The 25,752-nt window shown below is 35.7% G+C and overlaps 2 protein-coding genes across 3 annotated transcripts in view; one reads left to right on the top strand and one right to left on the bottom strand.

The window, feature by feature from the left end:
- msi (RNA-binding protein musashi) overlaps window positions 1-25,752 on the bottom strand; it is a 234,574-nt gene that overhangs the window by 11,017 nt on the left and 197,805 nt on the right. The window lies entirely within an intron of this gene.
- Window positions 1-25,752, top strand: part of LOC149414335 (uncharacterized) — a 109,818-nt gene that overhangs the window by 70,505 nt on the left and 13,561 nt on the right. The gene's annotated exons all lie outside the window — the stretch shown is intronic.

The raw sequence follows: 25,752 nt of genomic DNA, 5'->3' as shown, positions 1-25,752 counted from the left end.
AAGGTGTAGTGACATTTGTTTAAAATAAATATTTTTAGTGATGATTTAAATTTAAGTATGTCGGTTATTTGTTTGGTGCGACGTGGAAGGTTTTTATATACTTTAATGGCCATGTAGTGTGGTCCTTTTTGAAATATAGTTTTGTTTGCTTTTGGGATTAATAAGTTTTCCGTATACCTTGTAGCGTGTTTATGTGTTGAGTTTTTTTGTGGGAACTTTTCTGGAGATGATCGAACTGTCAGAAGTTTGAGATTTTTAAAAATTGGTCTACATCACAGACATAGGAATTAATAGACGAGAAGATAATGGCGAGGGGTAAAATCAACTGTTGAAGAACGAAGGGGGTTAAGCTGACTGTGATTCGTCAATAAATCAATCTGACAGTAAATAGGCATCTCGCATTATAATATCACCATTTAGTTCTTAAAAGTAAAATCTGCTTTTGAATGAATAGACATTTTACATGGGAGCGCAAATTACTCGCCACGTTATGAACTAATTTGCGAAGTCCAAATTCGGCAAAGTAAATTTCTTCTGTTTGCAGAGTCGTAGTTAGTTTCAGAGTATTTAGTTAAGACACTTTTATAAATGTTTCATAATTTATTTACCCCAGTAAACAACGATGAGCACACTTGAGAATCGCTACATTGTGATGTGATAGTATATGTTTCTAAAACTGATCCATATAATACGGTGTGAATAAGCTTAAAATAAAGTAAAATAATGCTTACTTATGGAATGTAATACGACAATTGGGTTTATTCTCTTTTTCACATCTATTTTTACAAGTTTTCATATCACAAGTCAACATTTTGCCGTGTTATTTCGTAAAATGAACCGATGATGCCTCGACCATAGTTCGCACAAGAATGATGACGTCACGTTTTCAAATTTCACTTGAGGCCATACGCGAGCCCATCCGGCTCCAATGGAACCGGTATGGGGAGTGGGGATAATACGCTTTTAATCACTTAGGGCAGGTCTACTAATATTCATATGTCTATGGTCTACATGAATCCCGGTGATCAGAGTTTGTAATTTTTCGTAGGCACCTCTTTTTCAATCCGTCCTTAGTGTTGGTAAGGTTAGGTTAGGTAAGGTTAGGTTGGTTAGGGCTACGTGTATATTTTTAATTCCCTTATTCTGTCAATGTTATTTATTTTAAATAATTACCGATTATTTTTAAATTCGTAAACCTGGGCATGTTGCCCAAGCGATTGCCAAGTCATGTGACTTATTTTAATGATTTTACACAATCTTGTATGTGAACGACTTGGTGAACTTTGACCCTCGTTTCGCCAATCTGGCGAGGTCACGGCGAGGTCAAGACCCGGGCTAGACCCAGACCCTGAGATCTGAGTGACGCACAGTGGGCTGAAAATCGCCTTTCATAGACATAGAGACTTGAATTTTCAAGCGTATTTTTTGTGGCTAGAAATAGATTCTGCTGATCATTAATATGCTATAAAATTTCGTACGAAGCAATTGCGTGTACAAATGAAGGAGTTATCATTTTTTTAAGAAAAAATTGTATGGCGCTGACATTAAAAATGAGGCTATCTCTGGAATCATAAGGTTGGGCATTCTATCCTTACACACAGATATACTACTATTTATTTGTATTTTTTTGACATACTTCATATTGTGGCGCAACATGCGATTTTTTTTTTAAATCCTCAAAGTTGAAAAAAAAACTTTTTAATGTTGATGATTCATTTTAATGCAGTGTAAATAAAATATTGTAAACTAGACAAAGCCTACTCATATGTAAAGCATTTAAGCATTAAAATGAATCACCAACATTAAAAAGTTTTTTTTTCAACTTTGAGGATTTAAAAAAAAAATCGCAAGTTGCGCCACAATACGAAGTATGTCAAAAAAATACAAATAAATAGTAGTACATCTGTGTGTAAGGATAGAATGGCCAACCTTATGATTCCAGAGATAGCCTCATTTTTAATGTCAGTGCCATACAAATTTTTCTTAAAAAAATGATAACTCCTTCATTTGTACACGCAATTGCTTCGTACGAAATTTTATAGCATAGTAATGATCAGCAGAATCTATTTCTAGCCAAAAAAAATACCCTTGAAAATTCAAGTCTCTAGGTTCTCTAGGTCTATGAAAGGCGATTTTCAGCCCACTGTGCGCCGTTGAGACCTTCAAGACGTCCTAATAACAAATATATAATATTATAGAATAATAATTATTGCAACGATGAGGAAATCAAGATCAGTTGAAAAGCATAATAAAATGATGATTGGCAGTTGATCGCATTTTTGATCAAAATAATCGATGATAAACGGTGACCGTTCACGGAGAAAAATTAATATTAAGATTAATTTATTTAGAATCTCTTCAAATTATTGGTTGTCCGGATAAAAACGGGATTGCAAGCCACGAATGAATTAACAGGTTTTCTGATAAACTTTTAGTAAAATATGAAAGTATTATCAAGACGTCGGAACACGTGTTCAAGAAAATACTAATATTTTCGCATTTCGTAATTATATATTATCAAGACGTGTTACGATATATTAGGAATTTAAAGGGGAAACGCAATCCCGTTTTTAACCGGATAAGTAATTTTAAGAGATTTTTAATAAAATAGCAATATTCAATTTTCTCCGTGAACGGTCACCGTTTATCATCGATTATTTTGATCAAAACGCTATCAGCTGACAAGAATAAAATTATTTTGTTGCGCTTTTCAACTGATCACAATTCGATCAAGATGATTCGAGAAGAAATGAGTTGATCATCTGTGTTCATAGGGAACTATTCAAATGAGCACCCTTGAGGTGATTTTCTCACGAAAACGGCGCTATACAAATAATCCAATCATTACTATTAGTAAAACATCCATTATATTCTCATTTTCTCCATGTTCAAACGTCAAATAATCAGGCGATGAACTTATCGTCATCAAATGTGGTGGAGTTTGGAACAACCCAACCTAGATTTTCATAAGATTTAGGGTCGGATTTGTAGTCTCCTTTCACTGCCTTATCCTGCCGGGAGTGCTGGTGACGTTGTATAGGGTGTAGGGGTAGGTCTGTGGGACGGGGAAAGGGTAGGAGGAATGATTGGGGATGCTGCACCCCCAATCGATACAGACAGACGTGTTGTAGGCACCCGACCACCCGACCACCCGACCGGCCATTATATCGTTAAACTGGGTGACTCCAAATTCAAATACAAATACAATATTATATAGTTAAATATAAATACACTATTTTCCGAAAGCTTTTTTGAATGTTGCTTGTCCGTGCGTTTAATTCACACAGAACTAAGAAGTGTATTAAGGCGATGCCATACGTAGTAATGCAAAATCATGTATTTTTGGTTTGAAAATTTGGTCGCCTAGAAATGTTTCAAATGCTTTAATTAAATACTGCGAGTAGAATACATCTTGGCCTTTGAAATAATCGAGTATTTTTTAAATAAGTCTTTTTATAAGCCCAGAAAAAAATAATGTATAGGCTTATGAAAACTGCTTTAATGTTCAAAATCTCCTACTTACGAATTTTCGGTTATAATTTTATTGTATAATGTGGCGAATTAAGTTATTTATAAAATGATCGAAAAAATATTTATGCCTGAACATCCACAAAATAAAATAAAAGGCACTTTTTGGCAATGTTTTTTTCTTGCATAAATCACAACAGGCGGATGGTGTTAAGCGGGAATTGAAACCTTATCGCCACCTACGTAAGGGTTATTATTGATAGCGGCTCAATTTAAAATATTACACGGCGTAGTGCATCGCCTTAATACAGTTTTTAAACATATTTCGACTCTTTTGAAAATTATTACGGTTTGTGAAATGACCAGTATGTCAAAGTCTCATCATTATAGTGAGAAAATGTCGCACGAGCAATGGTGGAGGACTTAGCCCGCCGTCCCACGGATCGATAAGCAATCAACATAAACCAAATGCTCTGGGACCCTGCGCAGAAAAGTTCCGCACTGAACTGCGCTGCAGACTGTTGATTGCCCTCGGTTTATGTTGATTGCTTACCGACCCGTGGGACAATGGGCTTAGTTAGCGGAGGATTGACCCGCGACGCCACAGTGGGATCCAGACGCATTTTACCACTCGGCTACTAATCGCTCTGATTAATTTCTTCGACGTCATTAAATTCTGTGTTAAAAAAACGTGTTTCATAATTTCTAAAAAAATATATTGACACGATTTGATATTTTCACGACCAAAAGCACTATCGTGATTTATTTTTGGGGTATTATGCCGTGTTGTGGTACATCCTTCATAAGCTAACGTTTCGGACGTTACAGCGTCCATCATCAGATGTGTAATTGCGCATCATATAATTGACCGGTCAGTGGGTAAGTTGGCATCGCATCTGGGTTCCACTAAGTCCTCCATAAAGTCACATTTTCCGATTACTGTGGTGGTAGTAGGAGATTTTCAAATTATCAGGTTATTGGTAATCCGGGAATGTTTGTCTTTAAAAAAAATTTTTTCCAATAAGAGGTGTTATTTTGAATAGCCCGCTATTTCGGTAGATGTTACTTTTGAAGCTGTCATTTTTTGACATTTGACAAACGATATACGCTTCAACAACGCATTGAAATTACTAAAATTCACTTGAGTGAATCAAATGCAAAGCATCTTGAGTGATGAGGCCCATTTCCACCTCGATGGCTTCGTCAACAAGCAAAAGTGTCACACCTGGGGCTCGGAAAACTCAAGAGTCATTGTTGAAAAGCCTCCCTATCCTCTTGGTGCGGTTTATGGTCCGGCGGAGTCATTGGACCTTACTTTTTCGAAAATGAGGCTGGAGCAACAGTTACGGTGAATGGATTGCGCTATCGAGAGATGATTAATGATTTTTTATGGCTGGAATTGGATGGTATTGATCTGGACAACGTTTACTTTCAACAAGACGGCGCTACGTGCCACACAAGCAACGAAACCATTGATCTTTTACGATTGAATATCAAAATAATACATCTTATTGGAAAACCCTGTATATACATATTTAATACACCTTATGTTAGGTATTAAAAATGTTTCGAATCAATAAAATCATTATTTAAGCAGATTCATAAAAAAAAACAAATTAAATCAATCACTCCACTGTGAGGTGATATTTCGTGTAACACTGTACAGTCGCTACTATTGTGTTCACTGTAAGTCGGTAGGAGGAAGGGGGAGGGGGAGGGGAAGGAGATGGGGGTAAAGTGGACGTAAGGCTGGTGTCTTGTCGGCGGGGAGCCCGGCAATACAGACACAGTACCAAACTCAAACTAGATAGGTGCCTAGTACCTACAATGTGTAGGAAGTAGCACTTCATTTAAAATATAGATGAGTACCGAATACATGGCAGAATAAATTGATTGATGAATTAATTTTTAAGTTTGATTAAATATAACTTTAATAATAACTTTATCCAATGAAAAAATCAATATATATCTAAAACACAGAGAAATAACTTTTAACAATTAAGAATTCACGATTATTTTCACGTTTTCGGGTCGCTTCTACGCCTCGTTCTTGAGTTCAGCAGCTCAGCTGTGGAACGATTTGCCGGCCTCTGTGTTTCCTCCCTCCTACAACATGACCCTTCTTTCCTCTCATCTTGAATTATCTCTCCTCAGGGACTATGTCATCTACAAAAGTAGTTATTCATATTATGGGCGCAAACAAATAATTAATAATTAGAGGAAGCTACAAGCCAAAAATGTGTATATTCTTGGTTTACTATTGTAGGTAATAGGCATTCAAATCGCTTGACAAACGGAGTCTAGAAACGTTCGATTTCAAGCACAAAACTGGTTTTTATTTATTTTGTAAATAATTTTATAAGAAAGCAAAAAAGTTAATCGAGTGAAACTGTCACAGATAATCTTAGCTATAATACTGTATTTTTTTAAGTTGTTTCCTTTACGCGTTCATACATTTCTTTTGAAAAAATATTTATTTTTGTAGCTTACATTTATATTTTTTATTGAGTAATTTATTTTTTTATTTGTATTCTACTCAAGCGAAACGATAGGAAAACCTTCAATTTATCTAAAGCATATTTTTCGGTATTCATAATGTACACCAATTCGTTATAAAGATTAATCAAAATAGTGATTTAGCATTAAGCTTGCAAAAATAGTTTTGTTCCTCAAATAATTAAATTAACGCCATCTGTGAAAGAGCAGATTATGAATTCTTTCAAGTTCATCCTTAAATTAGAAAATTAACAAATACAGAAATACAGAATAAAAATAATCGCATTGTAAAATATATTATAGGTAAGTACTTATAATATAATCGTCTGGATTGTTGATAACAAACTTTCCTAATACAAAAAATATCAGTTCCAATTTTTTAAATGTCACTCGAGCAAACAGAGAAATTATATTCTTCATTAACATAAATAAAAAGCATTTAATATGAATTCAGAATACCGTCTAAATGATACAAATTAATTCATTATATCCCCTACCGCGGCGACCCGACCGTTTCCGAATAGTTACGGAATTTACCGAAGCTCGCAAGCTTTGCCACAAAGCTGCGCGTAGAGTAGCTTTTCCGTGGCAAATGTACGCAGAAAACCGAACACAGCCGAACATAAAACCGAAGATTTCCGAACTAAATTCCTGGGGTATTTTTACGGTAGTAAAATTATGAAAAACTTCGTATAAAAAAGTTTGCCTGGTCTTTAATTTATTTTATGCGAATATCGCACAAGAGTCCGAACTGCTCGTAACCGTCTGTTGCCAGAGACTCTGGCATTCCCAAATGAGTTAAGTTGTGATGTTGAAGGTAGTCGGAAGAAGACGGAGATGGGGAGAGGAAGATTGGGAAATGTTTATCACGTTGAAGATAAATTTCAAATCCCTGTATTGTATTTTCTTTTCCTTGAAACGAACAATGAAGAACAGAATCTTGAATCTTTAATATAAATAAAATAAAATAAACCAGGATTAAAAACAGCATCTCCAATTAAATCTCTTGATAATAAAATATTTATTTATTTATTTCACGCTTATTAAGGCTTTTACATACATATATATAAAAAATATTTACGAAATTATACATTAAAATAGTGCAGGAAACGACTATTTAAAACAATTGCAGAAAAATAAATTTAAAGTCAAAATATCACTCAACTTGATCTACACAGCATGCAGGCACAAAACATAAAAAATCCAAAATATTTTTTTCTGTTTCAGTTGACAAAATTATTATGTGTTAGTCAAATTAAATACCTTTATTAAAATATTCCACTACTTGATGAAAAAAACTTCAATAGGGTACCTATGCTTATATGTATATTGAAATTGATGTACTAAATATATCAACAACATCGTAGTATTTGTTTCCTAGCTGTTGAATCCGTCGCATAGGAGTGTGATATTGGGACGTTGACATAGAATTGCTACAATAATATGGTAGGTACTGTCTTGAAACCGACCTGCTTGGAGTATGAAAAAAGATTGCATATAATAAATCAGGGGTATCAAACATTGAATTAATAATTTTATACAAACAGGTTAAATCGGAAATGATTCTACGATCAGATAATTTTATTAAATTTAATGAACAAAATACGTTATCGTAATTTAGGTTTTCTCTAGGAATGCCCATTTTAAAATTTACATATATTAAAAAATTATTTTGGATTCTTTCAATCGCATGTGAATGAACCTCATAGTTTGGGGACCAAACTGTGGAATTGTATTCTACATGACTCCTTACGAGTGACATATATAATGTTTTTACAGTATTCATTACGAATCATTACGAAATGCGACAATATTCAGATTTTCATGAACATGTTCCGACATCGTATTCGTAATTTATTTAAAGTTTATCAGGAAAAATGTTCATTCATCCGCTAAAGCCTGCAATGTCGTTTTTAACCGGATTACCAATAATTGGAAGAGGTACTTAATAAATTAGAAATAATAATTTTTCTATGTGCCAGAGAACGGATCGTTTCTACTCGGCTGCGGAATGATTTGCCGGCCTCTGTTCTGCCTCCCTCCTACAACATGGTTGTCTTCAAGACACAGGTTCACTCCCTCCTTTCCACAAAAAAGACCCTCCACACAGCATCCCCACAGATGCTCTGATGGAAATTAGTTTTCCACGATAAAAATTAACAGTTTTTCCAATATCCTCTGCTTGTAAAATCACGCACTATAAAATGTAACACTAAAAGTAACCTTTAATTAATTAATTCAATCCATTTTTTCGAATATTGCAGAACTTCCGCGATAATATTTTTTTGGGGAGATTTTGACGTTCCGTATTTAGGGGATATATCGTTGCTAAGAGCCAGAGGGTTTGCCGAACGTTTCCGGAGATTCCCGAGCGGCTCCGAAGCCCGACGGGAGATGGAGAGAGAGAGAGCGAGGAGGGGGCGCGTGAGGGAGAGGGCAAGAGGAGGGGCGATGAAATCGACCGCGGCCGTAATGAGAACTAAACGGAAAATATTGTCAAATTAAATAATGTTTGAAGAGAACAGGAAATGATAGAAATGACTCATAAAAATCCTGTTAAAAAACGGATTTCAGGCAGTTTCCTAGTAAATTTTCAATACATTCATAATATATTGGAAAACGTGTTCATGCAGCTGCGTTTGTCCTGATAGTATACAATGACGAAATGCAAAAATATGAAAATTTTGAACACGCGTTCCCACATCGAAATAACGCATTCGTGTGTTAGGAAACCTATCAATTCATTCTTTAAGGCCTACAATCCTGTTTTTAACCGGATTACGAATAATTTGAAGAGATTTTTAATAAATTTGTAATATTTTCTTAGTTTTCTCAAATTCACCAGAATTAAGTCAATAATAAGCAGTCAAAACATCTAATAAGTGTATTGTGGGCGTGTCCGTGTGACTGAAGTACTTTCAATTTGTTTCACTTCCTCTAAAATGATCAGACGTTTTCAAATATCGAAATCCTTTCCAGATCCTACACCTGTCAAGGGCCTAGGAGTCAAGAGGTCTTCAAGGAAGTCTCTACATTACAATTTAATGAACTCTAATTTGCTTTGAATTTCAAATTATAAAAATTGGAACTGATTATTTGAAGAATTCACACAGGCGATAAAGTTCCTACTTATCATATTAGAACATTTGAATTCAGACTATTCCGTGATTTTCTGTTCTGCTAATTTCGGTTGTCTGTGATGTACATTAGTTAATTCTTCGCGAAATTTGGTTCAACGAATTCAAAATTGGTTTGAAGTGTCACTTTCAAAATTGTAACCGACTGTTTGAAGCGAAGAATTCAGAAAAGCGAACTGCATAAAACCTAATATTTTTATCAGTAAATTATTTTAATTTCAATTTTCAACTAATTTGTCGAGAATTCAAACTATTCTGCGAATGTTCACAGTTCTGCCCTTGTACTATTTTTGTAAATCTCTTTGCTCTAAAATGAATACATTAAAATCTCGTATGAAAAGGACGAAACTAAAAAAAAATCAAAGCTCCTCTAATTAAATTATCATAAATAATATAATAAAAGAGAGGAAAATCGCCCCCAAATCTCGCTCCGCCCCTTCCCATTAGTGCCCGCGTCGATAGCCCCTCCCCCCTGTCCCCCTGCTCGCCCCGTACCCCGCCGGTGGGGGAGGGCAGGGACCCCAACCACCCAACCACCCTGGAGAATACAGGAGCGAAGTCGGGTATTTAGGAAAAGCAATCAAACTGACTTGGATAGTGTGTTATTTTCCTGATAGATATTATATAGAAATGCGACAACATTAGTAATTTTATGATGAAAAGAAAAAATAACACACATTAGTAAAGAGTTATTAAAAGATACTCTGATACTGTTATGATAACTGTCAATTCATTCTTTTAACCGTTTGAGTGCCAAAAAATTCATACATTTGCTTGTAAAATGCCACCAAAAAAACATTATTTTTTATGAAACTATATATTTTTTTAAAACCCCATAAATTCTTTGAATTTTCAAGGATTTCGATAAATCAAAATATGATATTGGTTTAGAATCACGCGGAGGAGGATCCCGAAGTCCAGTCGTTTCGAAAAAGTAGAAAAATTAGTTCCGGGAGGTACATTTGAAAATGAGTAATTTCCGGTGTTACTCTCCATTTCTTGGTCACGATCCGAAGAATTACTGGAAATTCGCATCCCGCGGTTGGGAAACACAGGTATGACATCACTGACATCACTCTCATCAGAGCTACTCTTACTTGCTACTCGAACTTGAATTAGAGGAGTGGAAATCGTCGCTCCCGCTGTCAGACATTTCAGAGGACGCCCTCGACGTTATATTTTTTCAATTAACTAAAATAAAAAATAAATGAATCTGAAATTTAAACGGTTTACTACGATCTTACAACTATTAAGATAATATTAGAATAATATTTACCAACGCCGCAGCACCACACCCGACGTACGCGCGAATCGGAACACGACTGACGCAATCGACGGAAATCGACGATCGGCAATCTTCGTTAAAACACGAATCGACGAAAGTCGACGATTGACAATCAAACGGTTAAGGCTTGCAGCCCAGTAATTGAATCAGATTTTTGATAGATTAGCAAGTAAGTTTCCTCTATTCATTCGTTCCAATTGTTCTAATGAAGCAGGTTCGTAAGTCCTACTTATCAGAGCTCCATTGTGGACAGCTATCCTGGTTTTCTCTGAGAATGTTTCTTTAGCGACTGCTGAATTGAGTCCTAAGTTAATATAATTTCCTACAATCACCGTTCCATCAATATCTTCCTGACTGCTTTGCCACCTCTCGTGAACATATTATATTTGCCAAGTACACCTATAAACTTATCCACGGAACCACCATCCACATCACAGTCCGTAACAGAGCTCCGATTGCTCCGCTGACTGCTGGTATCCAAAGACATCCACTTTCTCCGAGAAATGCCTAGGTTCGGGCCTGGTGCAGGGGGGTTAATGTAGGGTGTGTCGAGGGTGGTGGGTTTCCCGCCCGCGCGGAGGGTGGGGGCGGCGTGCGCGCGCCTGCCGGGCCGGCTGCAGGGGGGGGCGGCACCGCCGGGCGCGCTCGCTCAGTGCGGGCCCGCCGGCCGCCGTGGCCGCTATATTGTCCTGTCACAGCAGTACTGATCTAGCGCACCCCCGCCTTACTGCTGGGCCGGGACATGACAGCGGCTGCGGCGGCACCCTTCACGGGACCCTACCACCAACCGACTTGGAGCAGCAACCAAAGTGAATCTGACATCTCTCCTAGTTCTATAACAAGTGAATTGTTCCCTTTATCCATTCAGCACAGAGGTTCTCACGAAACGATATTATAACAAAATGGTGTGTTATTCATGAATATTATGTAATGCAGTAATACAATACAGTGTGCGCGATCTTTCTAGTAATATTGAAGTGATCATTCGTTGCCAATTCGTCAAACTTTAACGAAGTGCCGTTAGCAATAATTCAGTCATTTCGGCTCTAATCAGTATTTGAAAACTTTAAAAGAAACAAACGCGTAATCTCAAAGTATGTGGACCTCTAAATATCGATCATAACTTAGAAAACAACTTCTATACGTGTCAATCTTTGATTGAATAACAATTTGACTGTATTTAAAAGCACAGAATACTGTCAGTCTCTGTACGGTTTGGGCCGACCTGAAAGGGTCCAGACAGGTCCTGTAGGGTGTGTTTGAGGGTGTATCGAGTTCCATCCCTTGGCCCGAGTTAGGGGCGTGAGGAAATGGCGATAAGCCCGGTCGGGCAGGGAAGAGAAACGCACACGCGTCATGCCACCAAATCGATACAATTTTACGGGGTCGACGACCCTCTCGGCGGTACACGTCGCAATTCTCTACCCCTGTAACTTCCACACCAATAATAACATCATCTCGTACATATAATCATTCCGTATAACAGATTAAACAAACACACAAATCTTCTAGTGCCAATTTTCAAACCCATTTTCTCAGCATTCGCGCGGAATTTTTATAGTCTAAAAGACTACTAAAAGTTTTGATTGATATATTTTGAGCATCACAGCTGTTTTGCCTAAAGGTACAAAAATACATATTTAAAAATAGAATACCTACTTTACAAGATAAAAAAATAAATGTCGTGCCAATTTATATTATGCCCGTTATGATTTAGAATAAACAGTTAATACTTCTCTAATTATTTTACGGCTAGTTTTGTGCCTAAAATGCCTTAGAATCGTGAATAATTCTTCTAACATTGTTATATCGATCCGATTTCAAACGCAAACATTTCGCGTGCTAGTAAAAAAATAAAACGTCATTAAATAAGCAGATAACCTAAGAAATTTATAAACAATACAACGTTTTCCAAAGATACATCATTTATTTGAATGTTTTATAAGTTTTTGTTATATTTTAATAGCAAAACGAACAGGTTTTGCGTGTATTATCGTCAATGATAGAAAAGGCTTGCAATTTAGGGGCGGAAAATCGGCGCCATTTTGTTTGCAATTTCTCTAGCATTTTCCACGATGAGTTCTAACCTCCATTACAACACCATCTGAATTACATAAAAAAACAGCACAATACCAACATAAAATAAATAATATAAAAAAATAGCAAGAAAACAAATAAATACTTTTTTACAATGTTCCACTAATGAATTTTTTTTCTAATAAATGTGGGGTTACCTTAAGATATGGAGTCTTTTTAATTTTGTAATATTATTTTTAGTGCATTTTTAAATTAGTTTCTACAATGTGTTTTAGAATTGCGCGCGCACAGCTGTTAAATATAATATTATGAGCCCGCCGGCTCGCTCTGCGCACGCGCGTCCTCTGATTCAATAACAGGTCCGGGGGGAGGGGAAGAATCTACCCTCCACCCCCCATCAGCCCCCAGTCAAGTCTGGGTACACAAGTATATACGAGGGTAGGTTTATTACTATGAACCTTAGCTTTATACTCAATCCAAGTTGATACCGTACTCGTAATATCATCAAGGACTTATTTAGGTCAACGTGGTTTTTTTAAAAGAACAACAGAGTGTGTGTAACACGACGTATGAATGTGATTGAAGCAACTAGTATTTTGTCAGTTCAATGTCGTATGTCCTTGAAATTTTCAACTACATAAATAAACTAGTCCCAGAGAGAGATCGTACGTGACGTCATACACGTGACGTCGTGTACGTGACGTACACGACTAGTTTTATAGCAAACAAGTAGCAGGTTTATGCAGGTCTGCATGGCGGGCCGGATCGGAGATCGGGGACTTCACGCCTTGCACCGCACCGGGAGGGATGGATTCATACGTCAATCACTCTTGGACAAAGTGACCCCATATTCCTACCCTCTCCTCATACCCTTTTCGTTCCCAGAACTACCTATCTTCCCTTTATTAATTTCATCGGGTCTCTTGTGCGGATTTAAATACAAACAAAATAATAAATCGACTCCTACAAGTTCAAGAAAAAGGTCGATATTAAAAAAAGATGTTTCAATTCTATTTAAAATCATGAAAGATAAGTTCGTTTTCTTATTGCAGCACTAGTCGAATATTGGGAATTTTACAAGAGCTTTTGACTTATTTTTTTCATTAAGTTTTTAAGGCGATGCACTACGTCGTGTAATATTTTAAATTGAGCCGCTATCAATAACACCCCTTACATAGATGGCGATAAGGTTTAAATTCCCGCTTAACACCATCCGCCTGTTTTGATTTATGCAAGAAAAAATCATGGCCAAAAAGCGCCTTTTATTTTATTTTGTGGATGTTCAGGCATAAATATTTAATTTTTTTCCGATCATTTTATAAATAACTTAATTTGCCACATTATACAATAAAATCATAACCGAAAATGGGTTCGTAAGTAGGAGATTTCGAACTGTAAAGCAGTTTTCATAGGCCTATACATTATTTTTTTCAGGGCTCATAAAAAGACTTATGTAAAAAATACTCGACTATTTGAAAGGCCAAGATGTATTCTACTCGCGGTATTTATTTAAAGCATCTGAAACATTTCTAGGCGACCAAATTTTCAAACCAAAAACACATGATTTTGCATCACTACATATGGCATCGCCTTAAGATTAAAGTTAAGCTTGGAATGATTTCAGCAAAAAACTATTGAGACTTTCAGATAGGCTTGTTCTGGTTCCAAATAGCGAATCGAAAGGGGAATTTTTCAGCGTAATAAGTTATATAAGGGGACGAATTGATTATTGAACACGAACACACTCATTGTGAGAATATGAGCTCCATCAGATGATAACATAGTATATGGGAGTTAGAAGTGTAACATATAATGGTGCTGCCACACGCAAAGCTCACATCAACAGATAATATAAAGCACAATAGCGCTCGCCATACAATCCCATACAGACCCGACACACGTAAAAAGATAACGCGCTATAAGTGTGGTTCTGAACTTCGCTAACCGAATTTATTTTACGTAACCGCTCCCGACGCGATATTTGAAAAGTTATGCGTCCCCCTCTCCGCCGTAAAAAGGAGAGGGGGTCATTTTAATTACGGAGCTACCGACTAAGTTCCGTGTTCCCTTTGACAGCCATGACATAAGCAGCCTAATAATGCATTTCTTATTTATTATGTTAGCTCATATCGTCTAATGTGTGCTAGTACATTTAGAAACATAAAAAAAAACTTTATTTGGCAAACATACTTAACATATATTTAAAATATAAATATAATCAATATTTGAATTTGAAGTAAACAAATTTTCGCCCTTTCAAAGTTAATCATATTTTTAATCTCAGTATGTTTATATGGTAATATCATTCGGTTTTTTGATAAAAGTTGGACGGCTTGGACGAAAGTTTATTTTACAATAATTTATTATATGTCGCTTTCGTCGATCGGCGTGCGAACTGCGAATTTCCTGATTCGACGGAGAGGTTATGTCAGGTTATGTGAAAATGCGCTATTTACGCGCAGATTGTTTAAAATCGAAAAAGTTTATAAATAGCATTTATAATTATATAGTTGGCGGCATCATCATCTGAGGATGAGCTGTCCAACAGATCCAGCAATAGGCGACAAGTATCATCCATTTCGAAAACGTGCTCAAGCTGTCAGTAAGTAAAGTTGTCACTTTGACAGATGAAATTATGTTCCTCGGCCGCTCTCGAATTCAACTGACCCCCTCTCCTACCATAGGAAGAAATATTTGATAGCGTCGTGTGTCGGTAGAAAAGATGATGCGCTGTACATTAACTTTTGATGTGAGCTTTGCGTCTGGCAGCACCATTAGGGAGACAACAACGGAGAAAGTTCACTGAACTTGGCGATCAACCCTCGCTTTAAGGGTGGAAATATTGTAATATAATAATAACGCTGTACATTATAATTTGGGCTTACTACCTGCGAAAAGAACGCAGCAAATTCCTACTAAATGTCACTCAATGACTTCTGGCAGTAAACTGACCAATAGTCTGTATTTATAAATAAGATGAAACTGAAGGTAGAAGGTTCAAATCCCCGGGGCGCAGTCAATTTAATTGAATTAATTTGTTATAATCGAAGACAATATTAACAGCTCTCAAACGAAAGATGCGAAACAGAAAAAGATTCAGTCGCATCTAGGAACTGATCCCAGGACCTTCCGAGGAAATGCTCTGACCACTGAGCTAATTCTACCATATCAACTTACGTCATTTTAACTGTTTCATAATTCGACAATATTTTCTTGACGCATATTTCGTTGGCTGCTGTCTTTATGCATGATTGCACTTACTTCAAGGAAAATTATCTGGGTTCAATTCCTAGATGAGACTGAATCCTTTTGTGAGTCGATAATATTGTCTTCAATAATTAAATATTATAATTTGAGATTTTACTCATTAATTAATCCACTATATAAATAATTAATTTGTGTTATTTCACAATTTATTAATTGTAAATTATGTATGTTATGGATAGATACTTTCAGTATCGCCCTGGCAATAAATGGACCACAATTCAGAATCGATATGTTGTTGTTTGGAATGGCTTTAGAAGTGTTTGGTGACCAGACTAGTCACATTCCTTCCCTTCTCTACTCTCGTCAACCCCACGACAATTCGAGCCAAAGTTCCACTGGTACCGAGCAAATGGGACTCTACATATACGACCAGATTTTAACATAGAATTAGCTCAGTTTTGATTGATGAAATGTTAACTTTAACCCCTCGAAACTAGACAAAATAACTTGTATATATTCTCGCTTGAAGTTCAATTACAAATAGATCCAATGTACACAAGCAATAATTAAAGACATTCAAATTTAGAACGCAAACATAGCTGAAGTTTTGGAAATCGCTTACTGATGGTATTTAATTATCACTTTAAAAGAAAAAAAAATTAAGTATTGTAAAATTTAAAAATTTAACAAAATTTAACACTAAGCTCGTTCAAAATACCTATCTATCTAGGCATAATTTATTTTAATAACCTTCCATTAAATTTAAAATATATCGAAAACATTCAGGAATTTCACCGTAAAAAAAAAATACCTTAAACTATTATAAGTCCAAAATACGTTCACTACTTACATCTAGAAGTAATATTGTTTAAATCACATAGCACTCTTTTTAGGGTGAATTGCCTAATACAAAAAAAAATACAAAAAAATATTGTTTAAATCTTGTGTTGTTTCTAAATAATTTATTTACCATACTAAAATGTACATAATTGAATTCCCTCACCAAACACAAGAGCATTGTCTCTTTATGGTGAGGAAAGGCTATAATTTCTATTGTTTTATATCTTGTTAATATCCTGTATTTATCTATGTAAAAAATGTATATTTTTTTCAAATATTAAAAAAAAAAAAAGTTATCGTCACTTCACTTATGTTAGTTAATATAAAAATAATTATTAAAAAAAAAATATTTATTTTATTTCTTATTTATTACAAGATAATGCATTACAAAATAATAACAAAGTTATAATGTATTGTTCCCAGTGAGTTTACAAAACTCATTTCGGGAAAGACAACATTAGATTAAGGACAAGACAAATAAATAAAATACATTAAAATAAATAAACGCAGATGTTATTATGGAGTTCCAAAGAAAGATTGTGTTAGTAATTAATAAAACTGCTGAGGAAATAGCTTTTAAGAGCTTTTGCCAATGTTTTTTTGTTCGTTGCCGGAAGTTTTAGATTACTAGGTAATGCGTTATATTGCTTAAGTATTGTAAGGAGTTAATTCCAAATTTAGTCGTGTAAGTAGATGACAATAAATGTATTTGATTTTGTGACGTGTTTTGTGCTGGTGTATGTCAGAATTAAAGACTGGTTTAGTGTTGGTGTGTGAGGAGTGTTGAATTATTTGTAGAATGGCAGTTGTGATGTTATACTTTGGCAGGACTGTAAAAGGAAGTATTTGTGTCTGTGAGTATATATCTTTGACATGTGTATCCCATGGCAGATTATATACATATGATTATATTATATATAAAATGGTAAACCTTGACTGGGTTAACTATTAGGCGATATACTTTTTTATAAAATGACTAGTTGACGTGTACCCGGTTTTGCTCGGGATTGTGAATTGTTTGGAGTAATGAAGTTTTGAGGTTGTTAAATCTGATGTACCTACCCGAAAACTTTTATTTTAAATTTTTAATGTGGAAATAATATTATTCTAAAGAAATTTACTTTTTATTTCACTTGATCGTGCCACGTCTTCCTCGGGCGTGCCCGACTTCCATCATTCACTACTGTATACCACATTGTTACTATGAAAAAACTACAATATATGGACTTTTATTCGTCGTCCTCGGACGTCCCCGACTTTTTCTATCATTCAAACCACTTTCTAAACACTCCTGGCAATAATAAGAACAAACTTTGAAATTTTCACCACAATCGGTCCAGTACTTTCAAGTTTCAAGTCTATAATAAGGGACAAACAAACAAACATTCATTTTTATATACACAGATTTCAATTTATATGGGAGCGTTTAGTGGTAAACTTTTAAACATAAATAGAATGCTTGGTGTTCTCTCTTTCTAAATCTGTTTACATTATATATCTGACCATAATAGTAAGTGAGATAAAAAGAGTTTAATGAGATCATCATTTAGTGACAGATAACGTGGCCCGACAGTGAAATCTTAGGTTAATGAAAATGACAGATTTGTATTTTTAAATTATACCTCAACAGACTACAGGCAAAGTCGTAGTGTAGAATAGAGGACGTTACATGATATTTGGTAAGCAATCATAATTTTTATTTGTGAATACGGCCAAGCCCATGGAAGCAAATGACAGAGGCGTTCGTGTCTGAAACTATCCGAAACAAAAAAAAAACTAATAATTTAACTTTCTATTCGCTGGCCTTTTAATTGAATTAAGCCGCACCCTCCAGGGGGGGTGTGGGGTGTGGGGGAAGGAGGGCGGCACGTGAGGGATGGTGAGATATGTGAATGGGATGAAACGTACCCAATATTGATTGTGTCAGAATTCCTAGGGATAAGCAGCGACAAACCAGCCCCTAATGTTGTTTCAGCTGTTCACATTTTCAAAATAAATAAATCAATACAATATGTACTCTCAGCATCGCCCTGGTGAGATCCCACAATTTATTATTCAAAATACTGCAGAAAAGCCAAAAATGTGTACATTCTTGATTCTTGGTATACCTTATATTGTAGGTAATAGGCATTAAAATCAACGGAGTTTAGAAACGTTCGATTTAAAGCACAAAACTGTCACAGATAATCTTAGCTTTAATACTGTATTTTTTTAAAGTTGTTCTTTACGTGTTCATATATTTATATTTAAAAAAAAATTGTTTAGTAGTTTGCAATTATATTTTTTATTGAGTAATTTATTTGTTTATTTGTATTCTACTCAAGCGAAACGATAGGAAAACCTTCAATTTATCAAAAGCATATTTTTTGGTATTCATAATGCACACCAATTCGTTATGAAGAATAATCAAAATCGTGATTTGGCATTAAGCTTCGCCTTAACAAACTGTTTCCAATATTTAGAGAACTTGTGGCAGATGGGAATATTGTCATCTTTATACCGGTATTTCAATAGAAGATTCTCTGAAGAACCTAGCGCATCGTCTGGAAGCACCAGTTGTACATGGATGACATTATTGGCACGCAAGAACGGGTCGTTTCTTGAATGCATTGAACGATTTGCCGGCCTCTGTGTTTACTCGCTCTTACACGGAGAAATAAGTGTATAAAAATAGAGTATGGAAAATTTATTAAGAATCTCTTTAAATTATTGGTAATCCGGTTAAAACGGGATTGTGGGCCTCACGAATGAATTAACAAGTATCTCGGAACACGTTGTTCATGAAAATCCGAATATTTTCGCATGTCGTCGTGACATATTATCAAGGGTAATAAATGCACGTGTTCCGATGTTGACCATTCCTTTCCTCAAAAAGGCCCCCCATAAGGTATCCCCAAAGATGACAGGCCCTAGTAATAAATGAAACTTTGGTTAAAATGGTTCAAGTATTATTTGATATCCAGATTTGAAAAGCCAGGTACTCCAACCTTACTCTTCCCGTCTCTACCTGGGAATACTACAGGGTTTTCCAATAAGAGGTGTTATTTTGATATTCAATCGTGAAAGATCAATGATTTCGTTGCCTGTGTGGCACGTAGCGCCGTCTCGTTGAAAGTAAACGTTGTCCAGATCAATACCATCCAATTCCGGCCGTAAAAAATCATTAATCATCCCTCGATAGCGCAATCCATTCACCGTAACTGTTGCTCCAGCCTCATTTTCTAAAAAGTAAGGTCCAATGACTCCGCCGGACCATAAACTGCACCATACAGTCACACGTTGAGGATAGAGAGGCCTTTCAACAATAACTCTTGGGTTTTCCGTTTTTCGTTTTGCTTTTTGACGAAGCCACCGAGGTGAAAATGGGCCTCATCACTCAATATGATTTGCATTTGATTCACTCAAGTGAATTTTAATAATTTCAATGCGTTGTTGAAGCGTGTATCGTTACATTTTTATTAATGGCGTAGTTTCTACTTGTCAAATGTCAAAAATGACAGCTTCAAAAGTAACATCTACCGAAATAGCGGGCTATTAAAAATAACACCTCTTATTGGAAAAGCCTGTATAATCCCACCGGTTTCGGCATTCTGGGTATTTAGATCTAGTCAATCAATCATTGTTCACAATATTTTATTATCATTATTTCAATATCCGGGATAATTTTAAGAGGAACGGCTGCGCGGTCATTTTCATGCAAGACGAAGGAAGGATTGTTTCACAGAATTTGAACAATTAATCAAATCACAAAGTTTTTTTCAAGTTCTACGAAGGTTCTATTATTATATCATTATTGGCCGGGAAATTGGCACTGAAATAATAACAGAACTTCAATAGAATCTTCACCCAACTTGAAAAACTTTAAAATTTGATGAATTCTTCAACTTCTATGAAATTTCAAAGTTCTATTCATGCTATATCATTATTGGTCAGGGAATTCACAACACTAAAATAATAACAAAACTTTAATATAACCTTCACCCAACTTGAAAATCAACTCTGAAATTTTATGAATTCTTCAAATTCTATGAAATTTCAAAGGTGATTTTAAAGTTCTACGAAGGTTCTGTTCGTGTTCTTTTATTATACATTTATTGGCCGGGGCTTCACAAAACTGAAATAATAACAGAACTTCAATAGAACCTTCACCAAACTTGAAAAACAACTTTGAAATTTGATGAATTGTTCAAATACTATGAAACAACCCTTCCTTCATTTTGAATTTGAGACAAAAATACCCAACCAAACTAAATGACATTTTTTAATCAAAAAGTAAACCTATACACCTATCTACCACCTGCTCAGTATTTTTTATTTTGTTAATTTACATCAAAGATATCGATGGGACATGATTTTAACGAAAAATTTGGAAGTAAAAAAAAAATTGTTGCATCTACTATAAAAAGCATTAGGATGGGCTTAAATTAAATTAATCACATCGCATTTATCGCAATTCAAGGCGTATTTTTCATGAACATTCTGAATATTTTCTTCTCGACGGGTGGACAGAATACTATCAGACTCTATCGGTGGAAATCGAAACAATTTTCACTCGAGAGGAAAGAAAATTAAATTGAAAGAGAATGAAAATATGAAAATGGGGCGCTCTGGGGGAAAAACCTCGAACTAAACGCTACGAGAGCGTGGAAAATTGGTAATGAACTCGGCTAAGCAAATTAATACCGACTTTGGCCAACAGATGGCACTAGTTGGAGAAAATATGAAAAGTGGGCTAGGTGACTTGGAAAATTCATTTATAATTATTTTCTGAAATAAAACACAATAAATAAAGCACAATGAAATCAGATAGACATTATAAATAAAATTAATAAAATGATAATAAATCAAAAATTGATTTTTGATTACGAGACTAGGCTGACATTCTTTACAAAAAAAAACAGTTTAAAAAATAGATTGAATTTGAGATTTCGCAGCAAGTGGTGATTTATTTTTGGGGTATTATGCCGTGTTGCGCTTCCTCCTTCTTTAGCCAACGTTACGGACAGCTTTACAGAGTTCATCATCATATCTCACATCTGCCCTGACGATGGACACTGTAATGCTGTCCGAAGCGTTGGGCAAATAAGGAGGAAGCGCAACACGCCATAGTACCCCAAAAATAAATCACCATAAATTTAATTTTTTAAGGTAATAATATGCGTGCTATGTGCTATGCATAAAAAATCTTGTCTTAAACATTAGATTACCAAAAAAAAAAAAAAATATTTGACAAGTTCTAGTATTTTCACCAAAAAATGTAGACAATTTGTCTCGACGCCATCTAGTGAGAGAGTTAGCACTTACAATGCCTTTCTCATATAAAATAAAGTTGGTTGTTTTCAGGTGAAAAAATGTAACAAGCAGTAATTGTTGAATGAAACACTAGTATATATTGAATTATTTCGCGGATAAGAGATAAGCCGCCATAGCTCAGTGGTCAGAGCTGTCGACCGGAAATCGAAAGGACACGGGTTTGAGTCCCGTTGGCGTCATGTATCTTTTATCAGGAGATTTTTCAATGTGGATGAGTGTTTCAGGTTAATATTTTTTGCTTATAAAAATAATTGTTATCCTTTGTGCTATGCATAAAAAATCTTGTCTTAAACATTAGTTTACCAAAAAAAAAATAATAAATATTCCTTTCCTACCGAGTTATTAACGTATTCATTTTTGGAAAAGAATATCGCACATAACATGGCACGATCGTGTAAATCTAATTTTGTTTAGAGTCAGAATAACAGAAGAATATGTATGAGACAATACATGATGTGGATGAAGCAAGAAGAGATCCTCTCTGCCTACCCCTGCCGGGACACCCGTGACGCATGTTGTACCCGTCGTGGAGTGAGTCTGCCAGAGTTCCGTTTGGCGTGACGTAGTAAAAGAGGGAGACGACCATACAACCTGTAGACAGGGACGGCGATACGAACGGCAGCGATATAGGAGATGTTAGATGGGACCTTCGCTATTTTTCAAACGAACACATTAAACTTTACGAGAGCGGAACTCTGGCATGAAGTTATCACCCGTTGTCTATTCATACAATTAAAGTCAATTTAAACATTGTTAGTTTAAATTGAACAAGCGGCTCGTATGCATTTAAGCCTGGAGAAAATATGATAATTCATTCTACATACATCAGGGTTGGTATCAACACTCCATTGAGGACTGCTAGCCTTGCTTCTTTGCCAAACTTTATACTAGCGATTACAGCTGTCAGTCCACCATTATTGGAGTATATGCATTGATTTCTTTCAATATCTCAATCAGGCTTTCCAAATCTAGTCAAAATACTTTCCAAATACATACTAAGATTTGTCAACTTTCAACTGTCAAGTATTGGTCGTTTACAACTATATTGCACAGAGTTTTCGTACTTTCTCTTACAAACACTATATTTCGATCATCTTAGAACATACTGCAGATCTTCCATTATAAGCACCGCATCGTCGGCATACACCAGGCAATATACAGGGTGTATCGGCACGTACCCGACAAACTTTAACCAGCTATTCCTTAGCACATTTGGAGTAAAAAATGTTATGGGCACTTTGTTGTCCGGTAACATTTTTTTTAATAAAAAATTTACCATTCATATTTTCACCACATGTAAGCACTGTTTTATCCTTTGTCACAGTTTGAAAACCCATCTGGCAATATTTTATTCGAATTTCGTTGAATAATATACGTACGTACCTACATTGGCGCGCTTTTACAATCACAACGAAATGGCATGGCACCATTCGTCTCATTTTTAACTATTATTATTTAGTGTGTATGAAAGAGCGAAGATGCTTTTAGACACACTTGCTAATAACAGCTGTTGAACACGAGAAACAATGCCTATTACCGCATGTTACCAGACAGCAAAGTGCCCATAACATTTTTTACTCCAAATGTGCTAAGGAAAAGTTGGTTAAAGTTTGTCGGGTACGTGCCGATACACCCTGTATACTGTACATTATAAAACAGCATATGAAAATAAAAAAAAAAATATTTGTGAGAAGCAAACGATACGATAATAACAGCACGAAATTTTTAACATTGCCGCCCTAGGAACGGATAATAAATGTTTTCGTGATTATTTTTTGGGTTATTATTCCGTGTTACGCTTCCTCTTTCTTAAACAACGTTTCGGGAAGCATTATAGTCTCCATTATCAGGGCAGATGTGTAGGTTGTATGTGCAGAAGTGACAACACTGTACCCTACACACATAAATACACGCTTCAACTTAATCTACACATCTGTCCAGATGATGGCACTGTAACACTCACTGTAAAGCTGACCGAAACGTAGACTAAAGAAGGAAAAAGCGCAAAACGTTGTCATAGTATAAAAATTAATAACGATGAAAATCCATCCAAATCACATCCAAATAATAAATGACAAATACCCATTTTTTGTGAGTCACTTTGGTGCTAGTTAGGGCATATCTTTCTCGTTTTAAATCGGTGGTCTAGTGCGAGACGGAGCTAGGTGAGGGGAAGCGATAGAACGCGGAAGGAACGAGAAAGAGGAGGGTGGAGCAAGTCGGTGGTGGGCACTGTTGGCAGCGTGGCGGTGACTGGGCAGAGGGGGTGGGGGGGTGACGTCAGAGATTCTACAAGAGAGCCGAGAACAGAACTCGGAAATCTGTAGTGAACTGCCATTGCCTACAGGGTGTTGAATCTATCGTTTTACTATTGTCATGTTAATTCTTGACAAGAGTCCCAACCCCGGTGTCAAAGATTCGCTGATATAGTGAGCACTAAAAACTGATAGGTTCCAATGAATAGTTACGATTTACGATACGTCTTACCACACGGACAAAACTTACCGATATAAAATTAGATAATTTTTTTAAAACTTAAAAACGGGACTGCAGGCCTTTAAAGAATGAAATGACAGATTTCCTAACAAAGTACCAGTAAAACGCGAATGTGTTATGAGGACCGCGGAACGCGTGTTTATAAAAATTCTAATATTGCAGCATATCATAATTATACATATTTATTTATCAGGGAATGGAATGCCATCACGTTTTAACAGGATTTCAATAAATCAGTCATATTTATTTTAACAACGCAAAACATCCACGCGTTTCTAGTGAGCGACAGTCTGTCTTACTTACAATAAAATTAAAATAAGTGCACGTCCAATAAGAGGCGCAAGATAACTAAAGAATTCCTCATTATTAATTCCTGTGTTTATTTTAACTCTTGAAAACAAAACGTCTGTAACCAAGCGAGTCTTCCGACGACCCCATGCATTTTTCTGTCTTACGGGCTTTTGAACTATAGAAATCCCAATTATTAATGGTAACTTATGTATTTGCACAGAAATACGTAAAATACTAAAAAGTATTCAAGTATTTAATCTAATATAAGGAGGATAGTAATTTTGGGTACTACCAACTTCCCCACTTGGCTGCGGGTTAGACAATAATGTATATTTCTGTTCTTTAAGAGGAAGCTACAAGCCAAAAATGTGTACATTCTTGGTATACCATATACTGTAGGTAATAGGCATTAAAATCGCTTGACATACAGAGTCTAGAAACGTTCGGTTTCAAACATAAAACTGGTTTTTATTTAATTTGTAAATAATTTTATAAGAAAGGAAAAAAGTTTAATCAAGTGAAACTGTCGCAGATAATCTTAGCTATAATACTGTATTTTTAAAAAGTTGTTTCCTTTACGCGTTCACACATTTCTATTGAAAAAAAATTTTTTTTAGTAGTTTACATTTATATTTTTTATTGAGTAATTTATTACTTTTTTTGTATTCTACTCAAGCAAAACGATAGGAAAACCTTCAATTTATCTGAAGCATATTTTTTGGTATTCATAATGTACACCAATTCGTTATAAAGAATTAAAATAGTGGTTTGGCATTAAGCTTCGCCTTAATGAGCATGTTTAGAAGAAAAAGCAGCACAAGGATTCGATTACAATTTATCTTCCTAAATGTGATTCGTTTAGTTGCGTAAATGCAATAAGACTGTTTCAAGTCCTCCATCATTGCACAAACATCATTTTTCCACTACAATGATGGCAGTCACATTATCAAATATTATCAGGTTATTCTTCATAATAAAACATTTGAAAGCCATGTAAATTCCAGCAGGAAACAAGTTGCAGCATAATAAAATGCGTTCAGCGGTAATCGCGCTAACCCTGTACCTAGCCCGTACGCCTCCCCTTCGGGGGGTGGGTATCGCACCCCTGACATTACCGGCGGCCGGGGAGGTGTACGGGGTGGGGGGTGGGGGGCGGGGAGGGGAGGGAGAGGATCGATACAG

Source organism: Hesperophylax consimilis, chromosome 20 (assembly GCF_061612785.1).
Source record: "Hesperophylax consimilis isolate HC1 chromosome 20, BYU_Hcon_1.0, whole genome shotgun sequence".
Lineage (NCBI taxonomy): Eukaryota > Metazoa > Arthropoda > Insecta > Trichoptera > Limnephilidae > Hesperophylax > Hesperophylax consimilis.
This window is presented reverse-complemented; position numbering and strand designations above follow the sequence as displayed.